The 13,244-nt window shown below is 37.4% G+C and overlaps 1 protein-coding gene across 1 annotated transcript in view; it reads right to left on the minus strand.

Annotated features, from left to right (window-relative positions):
* Window positions 1-13,244, minus strand: part of pclob (piccolo presynaptic cytomatrix protein b) — a 421,215-nt gene that overhangs the window by 135,803 nt on the left and 272,168 nt on the right. The window lies entirely within an intron of this gene.

Here is a 13,244-nt window from a genome sequence, read left to right on the forward strand (position 1 = left end):
AACAAATCATTTGCCAAAAATTAATATTTTGGAATTCATCTAGACCATCAAATTATGATTTAAAATTCATACCACTGAAGACAGGTCATTTGCAACATTTTTAAAACAGAACAATGTAATTTAATTTATTGTGACTAATGTCACATCTTAGAGTCTCTTTTCCTGCCAGTAGAAGTTCTCCAAAGACACATACATTAGCTGGAGTACAGCAGTAGCTAAACATAACTGTTAAGTAATATGACAGATTCAGGACTTGTGTGATACAAAACAAACATAGCAAAAATTGTACAAAAATATTCAATTCTGAATACAAAGTTCAGATTAATGAATTAAATTAATGCAAAACACTAATCAAATTGATAGAGGATTTAGAATTTGCAGATTATGTTAATTAAATATTGAATGTTCCAAGGTTAGATTTATCAGAGCCATAGCAACGAAAGATATAAATTTTGATACCTTAATTTTGATTTATAAAAAAAGAATATGCATTAATGTTACCAAAAAAATAAGCGAAATAAAATAATAAATCAATATATGATAATCTTTACTAGAAGAAAGTTTGGCAACAGACTCACAGCAGGTTGAAATAAACTTGCATGCACAAAAGAATATTATAACATTGTAAATCATATATAAAATATTATAAATATTAAACATCATAAATCATAATGAATGGATGCACTGTATAATAATCCTTACTGCATGCCAGTTTGGCAACAAATCTAAAACAGGTAGGAATAAACATGCATTCTCATGAGAATATACTCTCATAACATTGTAAAATTTTTAAAAATGTTGAAAGAGCAAGCTTTCCCTTTGTATGAGTAAATACAGATGAGAAAAACACACATTTTTAACTATTTTCAAAACAGGAATCACAGCAATCACCACCCTATAAAACCACTTACACACCACTTACACCAGTGGAACAGAGTCTTCAGATATGGCTTTTATTTAAGATGATAATCATGAGCTGTGATACATAATAAAACAAGAATGATAATTTTATAATAGAAAACATAACATAAGTAAACATATTCATTTAAAACATTAACACATTTTGTAAATGTATAAAATACAAGCAGATTCACTTGAAAGTTACTATATGATGCTGTTACTCATAGCAAACTAAGTTTCCCTGTATATTTACCTGATAATTATTTTGTTTTCTACTCATTGCTCACTGAAACTCACCTTCACCATATTTTGGTTATAATACTACTGAGGAGCAACAAATACTGTGATATCAAATAAACCACTTTTCATAAGTAATACTCAAGGGACTAACATTAATATTACCACTTTTATGAACAAGTCAAATTACCTGTAGAACAACAACATTAAAAATATTATTGTGAATCCACTGAGCACACATTTACAAACATGAAGGAGAAAATGTTTGAACTTTGTCAATGCTGAAACTACAATTTGATATCAGATTCAATTTTAATTTTATATACAGAAATGTAGTTATAGATAACATGATCTGAAAAAGCAGCATCTGAAATATAGTAATCTGGGATAAAAAAAACAGAGATCAGTAGCAACACAGAATAGGTGATCAGCAGGGGTTACTTGCTATTATATATATATATATATATATATATATATATATATATATATATATATATATATATATATATAATAATTTACTGTAATTAAGATTTTTGGAACATGCACCTAGCTTACTCTGGGCATCTAAAGCCACATGAATGTAACGTGCCATACACATTAAAGACTATCACAGTCTCTGACACGGAATTCTCTCCTTGACACAGCTGTAACTAGGTTCAAGTTTTTTTTACTAGACTCTACTTGTTTCTCATCTCACACATGTTCATATGTACCATGTACCTTCAAATTTCCATTATTTAGAATCAAATAAGTTGAATTAGATTTCAACTGAGTCCAAGGATCAGGAACCTGCTCATTGTGGGACTAGCTACCACTCAAACCCCCACTCACTCACATTTTGCCAATTTAGAGTTGCCAGTTAACTTCACATGCAAACTTCCAGTATCATGAGAAAAACTCCATAATAAATGGCGTGGAAAACTAATTTAAGAAGTTTACTGCTAACTCCAGTGATATAATAACCTATTGCTCTTCAAGGCAATTCATCAAGCTCAGTGGGGAGCCAGAGTTTAATCCAACAGCACATGGTGCTAAGCAGGAACCAACCCAGGACAGAGTACAAATTTATCAGTGGGTGTACTCTCGCATACATCCAGGGGCTAAATGTTGAACTACAATTATTCTTTAATGTCCTTAGAATGAGGAGGACAACAGGAATACCTGGAAAAAAACACAGAGGTATGAGGATAATTTTCAAACTCAACATAGATAACAACTGGGCACTGAATCTGTGAGGCTGCAGTGATATCCATTTCATTACCCTTGACTTGAGTAATATGAAAATACAAAAAACTTCTCTAAGAGTAAGCATTTTTCTTATCTGTAGCAGCAGAAGTGAAGCTTATAAAATAATTTTTAGAAAATGTACTTTCTTCCAAATATAACTGGATATATATAGGGGTGGGCAAAAGAAGGTTACAGTTGTTTGTATGGAAAAAAGACATGCAAGTTATGATTGCTACACTCAAACACACTTTAATAATAGTAAGACAAATAATACAAACAAATAATAAAATAATCAAGAAATAAATAATAATACAAGAGTAAACTCTGTGTTTTGCATACTCACAACTGTATATATATTATAAAAAAAAAATCTTGGAAGGGAGACCAGGAAGACAAGACGTGATCTTCTCGGAAGACACTTAAAAGACCCGCAAGACGCTCCGTGCCCAATCTCTTTCGTGGACCTTAACCATGAGACTTGGTGCCAAGAGATTGTCCCAGGACCGTCTTGCGGGGACGTGGAACATGAGATTCTTGCAAGTCACGCACTACTTACAACCATTTTCAAATAAGACCACGATCATCAAAACTCTCAGTCATGTAAAGGCTATTAGCAGATACAGATCCTCTGCTCTCAGCTCATATAAATCGGATAAGGACAGTATGTTCTAGATGAAACATCAACGACTAAGCGAAGAAGAAAGAGCAGCGCTGAGAAAAGAGACCAAAAGCGTTGGAGAGAAAAGAATGCAGAGAAGAGATTATGAAAGCAGTGGAATTCGAAAGGCTAAAAAAAAAAAAATGATGGCACAACACACATGCAGAGAAAGCTAAAGAATATGAAATCAGTAAAATTCGAAAGTATCAAAAAAAGATAGTAAAGATCGCATTAGCGCAAACAAATGGAAATTATTACTCAAAAAAAGGGAAAATAATCATCACGGACCAGGTATAATTGAAAAAATAGCAGGACAAAGCTAGGAAAATAAAAGACAAAGAGTAGAAAATAAAGTAAAACATCATAAAGAGGTTCAAAACTGAGGGGGCAAAACACATGCAGAGCAGTTTAGAGATAATGAAAACAGTGGAATTCAAAAGACACAAGAAAAACGTAGGCGCGATACACATGCAGAGCAAGTTACAGAATATAAAATCAGAAAAATTGGAAAGTATCAAAAAAAAGGTAGTAAAGATCACATTAGCACAAACAAAGAGAAATTATTACTCGTTGAAATAACGGAAAGGTGAATAGACATTGAATATATGGACATAGGTGATATGTCAGAAGTATGGAAATATTGTAAGGCTTAGAAGTTTCAGTCAGAGACCTATAGATAATTCGTGTTGCTGTCAGGGAAAAGTAGTGTTTCTACACAATGAGGAGGCGTAAATCCACAAATTATCAGTCAGTCAGTCATTTTACAACCCGCTATATCCTAACACAGGGTCACAGGGGTCTGCTGGAGCCAATCCCAGCCAGCACAGGGTGCAAGTCAGGCACAAACCCCAGGCATGGCGCCAGCCCACCGCATAATACACAAACATCCATCCATCCATTATCCAACCCGCTATATCCTAACTACAGGGTCACGGAGGTCTGCTGGAGCCAATCTCAGCCAACATAGGGTACAAGGCAGGAAACAAACCCCGGGCAAGGCGCCAGCCCACCACAGGGCGCACGCACACACACACACACACACACACACACACACACACACACACACCCACACACCAACCACACACTAGGGATAATTTAGAATCGCCAATGCACCTACCCTGCATGTCTTTGGACTGTGGGAGGAAACCGGAGTACCTGGAGGAAACGCATGTAGACACAGGGAGAACATGCAAACTTCACGCAGGGATGACCCGGGAAGCGAACCCGGGTCTCCGAACTGCAAGGCAGCAGCACTGCCGCCCGAATCCACAAACACTACAATAATTTTCTCGCCTTCGCAACTTTCAATGCTCAAAACATAGATTTACACAATAATGGGCCATATGCTATGAGAATCTGTGGTCCTGCAAAAATTAAAGCAACAAGTTTAATTTTGAAGAAACCACAGTTCAGTCAGGTGTATATTTATGATCACGGAGAAGCAATGCAAATTTTAACAGGCAAAAAGAAAGGTAATGTAGTATATATTCCGCGAATAGCATTAGACACTAAAGGAGACCTTGATATACCATTCGTATTAAAATGTTTGCAGTTTCCTGTGAGAATAGCTTTTGCTATGACAATTAACAAATCACAGGGACAAACATTCGAAAAAGTCGGATTATTTATTACAGAAAAATAAAACGATATTCTGCGGTGGGTTGGCACCCTGCCCAGGATTGGTTCCTGCCTTGTGCCCTGTGTTGGCTGGGATTGGCTCCAGCAGACTCCCGTGACCCTGTGTTCAGATTCAGCAGGTTGGACAATGGATGGATGGATAAACGATATTCACTCATGAGCAGTTATACGTTGCGTTGTCACGATGTAAGTCCAAAAACAATCAAAATTCAATTCGATCTTGAAAGAAAGAAAAGGTAATTCCAAATATTGTTTTTACTGAAGCTTTAATGTAAAAGTGCAAATAATGAAATTGAAACAGTTCCAAAGGAAAAAACAAGCTTTTAAAATTCTATATCCGATTAATCAAACATGGGGGTTGGGGAGGTAGACACTTTGAAGTCACATGAGACAAGGCAGTGAGACAAAAAGACAGCTGATGTACAGGCTTTTAAATGATTGCCGCGCAGCACGACAAGCAGAACATGCAGCTCACCAACAGCAGCAGCAGCAAGCCAGCAGATGATCCGACCGCATCTCTTTAGCGTGCATTCAGCCACAACACCCCCCCTACCCCCTTCACAACGCGAGCAGCAGAAACGCGAAGTCACAAAAGGACAGCTGCTGTGCAGGCTTTTAAATGATCAACACGAAGAGTGACAAGCTGAACACGCAGCTCGCCAGCAGCAACAAGACAGCAGCTGATACGACCGCAACTCCTTACCGTGCATTCAGCACCCCCCTTTACAACGTGAGCAGCATTATACGTCCCGCAAGAAAGAGATTTAACCGTGCCCATGGCCGGGAATAAAGGACAAAGAGTAGATGGCAAAGTAGAATGTCGTAAAGAATTAAAAAATGCTGGCGCATTACACATGCACAGCAGATTAGAGATAATGGAAGTACGAAAATTCAAAAGTCTCAAAAAAGGATAGGAAAGATCGCATTAGTGCAAACAAATGGAAATTATTACTTGGTGATATAATGGAACAGCGAAAAGAGATTGAATATATTGTTTGGATTTTAACTTTAAGTCAGAGTATTGTAGATCGTCTAATTCGTGTTGCCAGCGAGAATTAAAAGATTCCAAAAATGTTGTTGCGGTATGTAGTCCCGTGAGACAGAGACTTTTAACATGAGATTCTTTCAAGTCACGCCCTACTTACAACTATTTTCAAACAAGACCACGGTCATCTAACCTCAGTTGTGTCAATGCTTTTGTCAGACATACTTCCTGTGCTCTCAGCTCTTATAAATTTTATCAGGACAATAATTTTATATGATCTAAATGACACGTCAACAACAAAGTGAAGAAGAAAGAGCATGGACAAACATTCGAGAAAGTTGTTTTATTTATTAGAGAGAAACGAAATTCACTCACAGGCAGTTATACGTTGTGTTGTCACGATGTAAGTACAAACACGGAATCAAAATTCAATGCGATCTTGAAGAAAAGTTAATTCCAAATATTGTTTTTACAAAAGTTTTAAAGTAAAAGTGAAAATAATGCATATGTAACAATTCCCATGAAAATAACAATCTCTTTAAATTGTATATCTGGTAAACCAAACCTGGGGGTGGGCGAGCAAAGCGAGCAGGAGGCGATAAAACCAGGGAATAATTTGTGGGTTGCACTGCTTTGTTTCTTCGGCTGTCTACTATCCAAAGTAAGTCTCTGGGAAACCACCAAAGACTCCCTGCACAGGCTTTTACTTTCTGGTCTTTAGGCCTTTGAGACACAGACTGTTGATGGCACACTGATGTGTCCGATACAGGAGCAGACCTTGATTTTTCTGTATTTTTTTCACTGCATTGTCAGATTTGCAGATATTTGTTGATCATCATCGTAATCACATGGCCATTTTCCAGGTAGCTCACTGTCCCTTCAAAATATTTTTTCTTAATTCTTTGTGGACCTCAGCATCCTTTAGAGTGAGACACATTCTTTTTATATCACATGACACCATCTATGGCCACATCTTTTTTGCCGTCCCTCTTGAACTCTTCCCTTTCACTTCCATTTTGGTATACCTCTTCATCCAGCCATCCTTTGCCTTTCACTCCATATACCCAAACTACCTTAATCTGTTTCTTCGCCTCTTCACCTCCACACTAGGCCTTTCTTTTGAATTTGTCATCTTCTCAATCTGTGACACTCCATTACGTCCATCTGATCTAGCATTGCTTCACAATCTGTCTTCATCAGCCATCTCTCATCCCCATACAGCATTTTACTTCTCATATTTAAAAATCAGAATGGGGGACACTTTCCAGGATTTTTTCATACACCTTACGACCTTTCTGTTACTGAAATACTGTACCTGCACCTACTTTTACATTTAACATGACACTGGCAAAACAACTTCATTGCTGATATCTAAATTGCTACACTTACTACATCAGCATTCTCAAACTCTTTCTACGAACAAAGGCTGCATTCACTAACTGCAGGTTACCCATTATACCACTGTCTTTAATGCACCCAGTTTTGGCAACCCATTGATAGGACTGAGTTTTTCCTAACACATCTACTGTGCACACCACATAGCCATGCCCCCACTTCTTTATGACTGCTGCCCTTTTGCCTCCAATCATCACCTTTCATACATTTATCTTACAGCATTTTGCTTCCAAACTAGTATTCCATTTGAGTATCTTCTGCTTAAATTCATCTAAACTCTATCCTTCACACACTTCTCTAATCACCCCCTAAATCACAGTCACAAAAATCAACAGGCAGATCCCTGGCACAACTCCTCCTTCACATCAAACATATCAATATCCCCTTTTGCAGTCCTATTTCCTCATACTGTACATTAAGTGTATTTGTGAGAATGGGTTCTGCAATAATATGAGATCTTGTTCAAGGTTATTTCCTGCTTTGTATCAACTGCTGCTGATGCAGACTTTTGCTACTGGCAAACCTGAACTGGATTATGCAGGTTTGAGTATATTATATTATGTACGTTACTTTATACAATATATTGTTTTTGCTTTGGTAGGATATAGATAATATATCAGAATAAATTAGTTATTATCATTACTTTTTTAGACTGAGGTCGGGGATATGATTGACAGTAAAGGGAAAAAAAGGGGTGGCACTCTGAATGGAGTGACGGGGAAGAGAGGCAAAGATTTCTGGATGGTTCGAAGAACAGCTAAGAAAGTGTAAAGGGAAAGAGGAGGGAGGAGTTGAGGTGGGTTATGGAAGTGGAAGCGCAGGTGTTTTTTTTTTTTGATCCGTTGGCAGTGTCTCTCAGGGCCATAACAATGAGAGATTCATAGATAATTGTAAAAAGTTGAATTTCAAAGTCATTCCATTTTGCTTTCACATTTGTGTAATTTTTTTTTATTATTTTTTGACAGTCCGAATAAACTGATCTGCAATCCCTTCTTTAACCTGCTGTGTTTTTCTCCTTTTCAAACCTGTCACGGTGAGGTTGGTACAATATTTTGCAAATATTTATGCATATATAATACACATAGTGTTTTTAATGTTACAGTATTTGTTGCAATAATTGGTTATTCAGAAATCATATGACTTGTTGATATAAACTGTCTCTGAATCTGCTGGTGCGAGTGCTAGTGGCCTTATATCATTTACCACGAATGAAGGAGTGAGAAAAATGGCTGGGCAGGAAGGCTGAAGTCTGGTTAAGTTTCCAAAAAAGACAACTGAGGGAATTGTGTGCTAAGTCAAAGGACTCTACAGTACAAAATGTAGATCCACTCTTTCTTGTCAAGATTTAATGACCTAGATAGATATAGGCTCAGAAAGTAAGTTGGTAAATTGTGCTGATCTTATTAAAGAAGGAGGACTAACTTACGTGATATTTAGCAGGATTTACATGAAATGTAAAATTTGGCACACATCTGAAAAATAAAGCTTAATGTAACTATATTCAGGTCATGAAGAACATACAGAAAGCAACAGTAAACCATCAAAAGGGTAAAAGAAATCATGCAATTATGAAAAATAATAGCAATATTATTTTTAAATCAAGTCTATAAAATTGTGTTTGAAAGTATCTTCTTATATAATGTGCTACCATGGTTGTTCGTTTGTCTGTCCAGGATTTTAAATCACCTGTAGCTCGCAAACCATTTCAACTATAGACCTGAAATTTGCTACACATATACTATGTGACGTCTACTATCCGCTTTCGGGGTGATGATTGACCTCCAAGGTTATTCCTCTTTTTATTTTTATTTTATTTTATTGTAGAATCAACTCAACAGGGCGGCCGTATGGCAAATGTGTACGATCGCTGTTCTCATTACCTACCATCTTCGCCGTCACCTCCCCTACCTCTTCATATCTTAAATCATTCTTGAAGCAGATTGAAGAAGTGCCAGCTTAAGTGAAAAATTAAAGAAAACGTACTTAATAATTGCAACACAAACACTGACTTAATCAGTTTTAACACGAAAAGATGCAGATGAAAGAAGAGAAGAAGTGGGCCGCTAGGGTGGAGTAAAGAAGAGCTGCTCAGGATGCAGCAAGCGCATCAACATCTGAACAAATGAATGCTAAACATACAGAGAAAGAGGAGGAAAACTGTGAATGCTCAAGTCAAGTGTATTCACTGCACGTTATCGTGCAGTGCGCCATTACTGGTATTTTAATATTTCTGTTTTGAATGCACATTCTTTCCACCTTCATTCTCTAGGCAAGTGTTCAATTAATCAGCTGGAAAAAGTTTGACAGATTAAAATTATGATGTGAGTGAAGAATATGAACCATGTCCCATAATAATAAATAATATTCATAAAACTGTAATATTCTTGTACGTTACGTGATTGATTCATCTACGGTGAGAAGGTCTGGGCTGTCAGCCGAAATTAAAATGTTGATAATGTTAGGCTTTTTGGCCACTGAGAAAAGGTAGTTTTGTAATAGCAATAACTTGGGTCTGTCACAGCCAAGCATTTCTCAAAACTTTGAATGCCCTTACAACAAATGAGGTAATATACAGATTATATATTTACACACAACTCCACACAAGGTGGTGTTAAAGCAAGCTGCATTCATGCAAATTGGCATGCACATAAAGATCATTGCCTCAAGTGTGGGTGAACATGAATATGTGAATAGCAAGCGATATTACAGTATCAACACACAGATTTTCATGGGTGCAAATTGTATTGTAGTAGCCAGCATATCACGCTGAAGATAAGCAGGCTGGATGGGTAAATGACAATGAAATGTCACACAGATACTCTGAGCTCTGCATTCCATAAACCCCTGGCACATTCACTTTACACCTTACAAGCCCAGGAAGGTTTAAAAGGGCAGGCAGAGACTCCTGGGGCACTGGATAAATAGAGTCATGCTGAAGATATGGGGAGCATTATGGAGGGGGACACAGCATGCGACTCTGGAAGGCAATTGGGAACATTGGAAGAGTGAACACAACTTCAGTAACATTACAGGAATAGTTTCAGTAACTGTTACTTTGCTAGGTGTTTCCTGCATGTCATAACATTGGGAGGTGATTCTTCTGGAAAATAAACATGCCCGTTGTTGGTCTCATATCTCATTTGGTGTGTTTGTCTCAGTCTTTCCATCTCCGTTCTTGCTACAATATTACTCATAATGTTGCAAAGTGGTAACACTTATGTTCAGCTTAGCTCAGTATCCTAACTTGTTATGTTTTCCTTCTTTTTCTACTTTGATTATTTTTATAATTGTGGTAAAGTCTCAGTGTTAGTATCAGAAAACTATAAAATGTCATCATGTTAATTTCTGACAATAGGTGCTGTAAAATCATGATGTCATTCATTTTCAGACATGGCCTTCTACCCCTAACTTAGACTGGGATTGTTACTAGGCTGCTTCATAAATACTTCTCATGTCCTACTCTGGGGTAAGACAAATTCTTATTCTAATGTGACTTTTAGTGCAATTTCTAGGAGTAATTCTGAGACCTTTGATAAATATGACCTAGGAGATGAAAAATGCACACCAGAAACGTTGTCAAAAGGCAGGCCAAGGTCAAAACCGAAGACAGAAATAGATCAACATACCAAAGATAAACAGCAAAGCAAAAATCGCAAAACCTTACAATAAGGCCTAATTGAATTGAAAGTGATAAATTTGCTAAGTGCATTCACCAAGGGACTTCGAGTGATATTAAAACTCTGACGTTAATAGCATGATTTAGTTGGTAATATGACACTACTCAGAGTGTCACATGAACAATAAAAACAAGAATAAAAATAGAATATTTAATGTTAAAAATAAAATATTTAATGTTAAAAATCATGAACAGGATAAAATTCTATGTACAAAATGTCCTAATAACATTAAAATGAATATTTTCTGTGCTGTGGTTGAGGCCGTAAATGTGAAGTGCTGGACCTGTGTTTATATACTGTACTTGTAGCTGATATATATTCTAACAGTATAGAATACAGAGCCTAAAATAAAGAGTGCATAAGAGAACATAATACACAAGAGTGCGTTTATTATCCATTAAAGCTTACTGATGCAAAATGCAATTAAATCATTAATGCTTAATATGAAATCTGTATGTATTATTTTAACAGCACACTATTTAACTGTCTACTATGAATGATAATCCATTTTCCCTTGATTACTCAGTTGATCAATATCACTTTTCTACATTGGGTTGAATGTTCTGTTCTCGTGAAACATTTTTTTAATCTTCATTGCCCTATTTATTCCTTTAGTACTGACTCAACTTTCAGTTTTTACACTTTAGCACATTGTGAAAACCTAGTGATCTGTGGCAAGCACATCATGGTGTTGATTCTTTGGGTCAAGTGCAAACTCTGATTTTTCCACAGTTGCAGAAGCATGTCACCCACTGAACTATCATGTTCATATTATAACTATGATCCCCAGCAACATTATCTAAATTTCCAGATACCCCAAACTATTCCTAATGTGCATCACTTTTTATTGATTTCTCTACAGCCACCTAAGGAAGATAAAACATTGCCCCTGCTTCTGAAAGACCCTAAAAATCATATGGATCTCAGCACCACTTTCCCATATGATCACAGAATTTCATCTGCCTGTAGAGAAAGTTAAAACGACATTGCTTTAAGGTTCATTCCTACAAATTTTTTCACTATTCCAGCTTCCAGGACATAAATCCTGACTATACAACTTTCTTCTTAAGTAGATAGATAGATAGATAGATAGATAGATAGATAGATAGATAGATAGATAGATAGATAGATAGATAGATAGATAGATAGATAGATAGATAGATAGATAGATAGATAGATAGATAGATAGATAGATAGATAGATAGATACTTTATTAATTCCCAAGGGGAAATTCACATACTCCAGCAGCAGCATACTGATAAAAACAATATTAATTAAAGAGTGATAAAAATGCAGTGCAAGTTAAAAAATGCAAGATGGAGAGTGCGAGGCAGGTATAACAGTCAATAATCTTGTGTAGTGTTAACGTTTACCCCCCCCCGGGTGGAACTGAAGAGTCGCATAGTGTGGGGGAGGAACAATCTCCTCAGTCCGTCAGTGGAGCAGGACAGTGACAGCAGTCTGTCGCTGAAACTGCTCCTCTGTCTGGAGATGATACTGTTCAGTGGATGCAGTGGATTCTCCATGATTGACAGGATTCTGCTCAGTGCCCGTCGCTCTGCCACAGATGTCAAACTGTCCAGCGCTGTGCCTACATTAGAGCCTGCCTTCCTCACCAGTTTGTCTAGGCGTGAGGCGTCCTTCTTCTTTATGCTGCCTCCCTAGAAAACACCGCATAGAAGAGGGCACTCGCCACAACTGTCTGATAGAACATCTGCAGCATCTTATTGCAGATGTTGAAGGATGCCAGCCTTCTAAGGAAGTATAGTCGGCTCTGTCCTCTCTTGCACAGAGAATCAGTATTGGCAGTCCAGTCCAGTTTATCATCCAGCTGCACTTCCAGGTATTTATAGGTCTCTGCCCTCTGCACACAGTCACCTCTGATAATCACAGGGTCAGTGAGGGGCCTGGGCCTCCTAAAATCCACCACCAGCTCTTTGGTTTTGGTAGTGTTGAGTTGTAGGTGGTTTGAGTTGCACCATTTAACAAAATCCTTGATTAGGTTTCTATACTCCTCCTCCTGCCCACTCCTGATGCAGCCCACGATAGCAGTGTCATCAGTGAACTTTTGCACGTGGCAGAACTCCCAGTTGTATTGGAAGTCTGATGTATGTAGGCTGAACAGGAACGGATAAAGCACAGTCCCCTGTGGCGTTCCTGTGCTGCTGACCACAATGTCAGACCTGCAGTTCCCAAGATGCACATACTGAGGTATGTCTGTAAGATAGTCCATATCTAAGTATTAGTATTCTATATTCTGGTTTCTCACTCTTTTTTATTTTTGACCACCAACTGAAATTTTCCAGGGTTGATGGTGACAGGTGATAAATAGTCATTCTGTCTATCCACTATTCATAGCTTGAGCCCCAGGTTCAAGTCTGCAACTCTTTCAGGTTCCAGTTTCCTCTGACAGTTTAAACGTATTTGGGGAAAAATGGTGACTATAAGTTAAACAGACTGTGTGTGTTTATATGTTCATATCAGGGTGAACTTTGAAGTGTTATGCATATGCAGTGGCTTCAGATCA

This window comes from Erpetoichthys calabaricus, chromosome 1 (assembly GCF_900747795.2).
Source record: "Erpetoichthys calabaricus chromosome 1, fErpCal1.3, whole genome shotgun sequence".
NCBI lineage: Eukaryota > Metazoa > Chordata > Cladistia > Polypteriformes > Polypteridae > Erpetoichthys > Erpetoichthys calabaricus.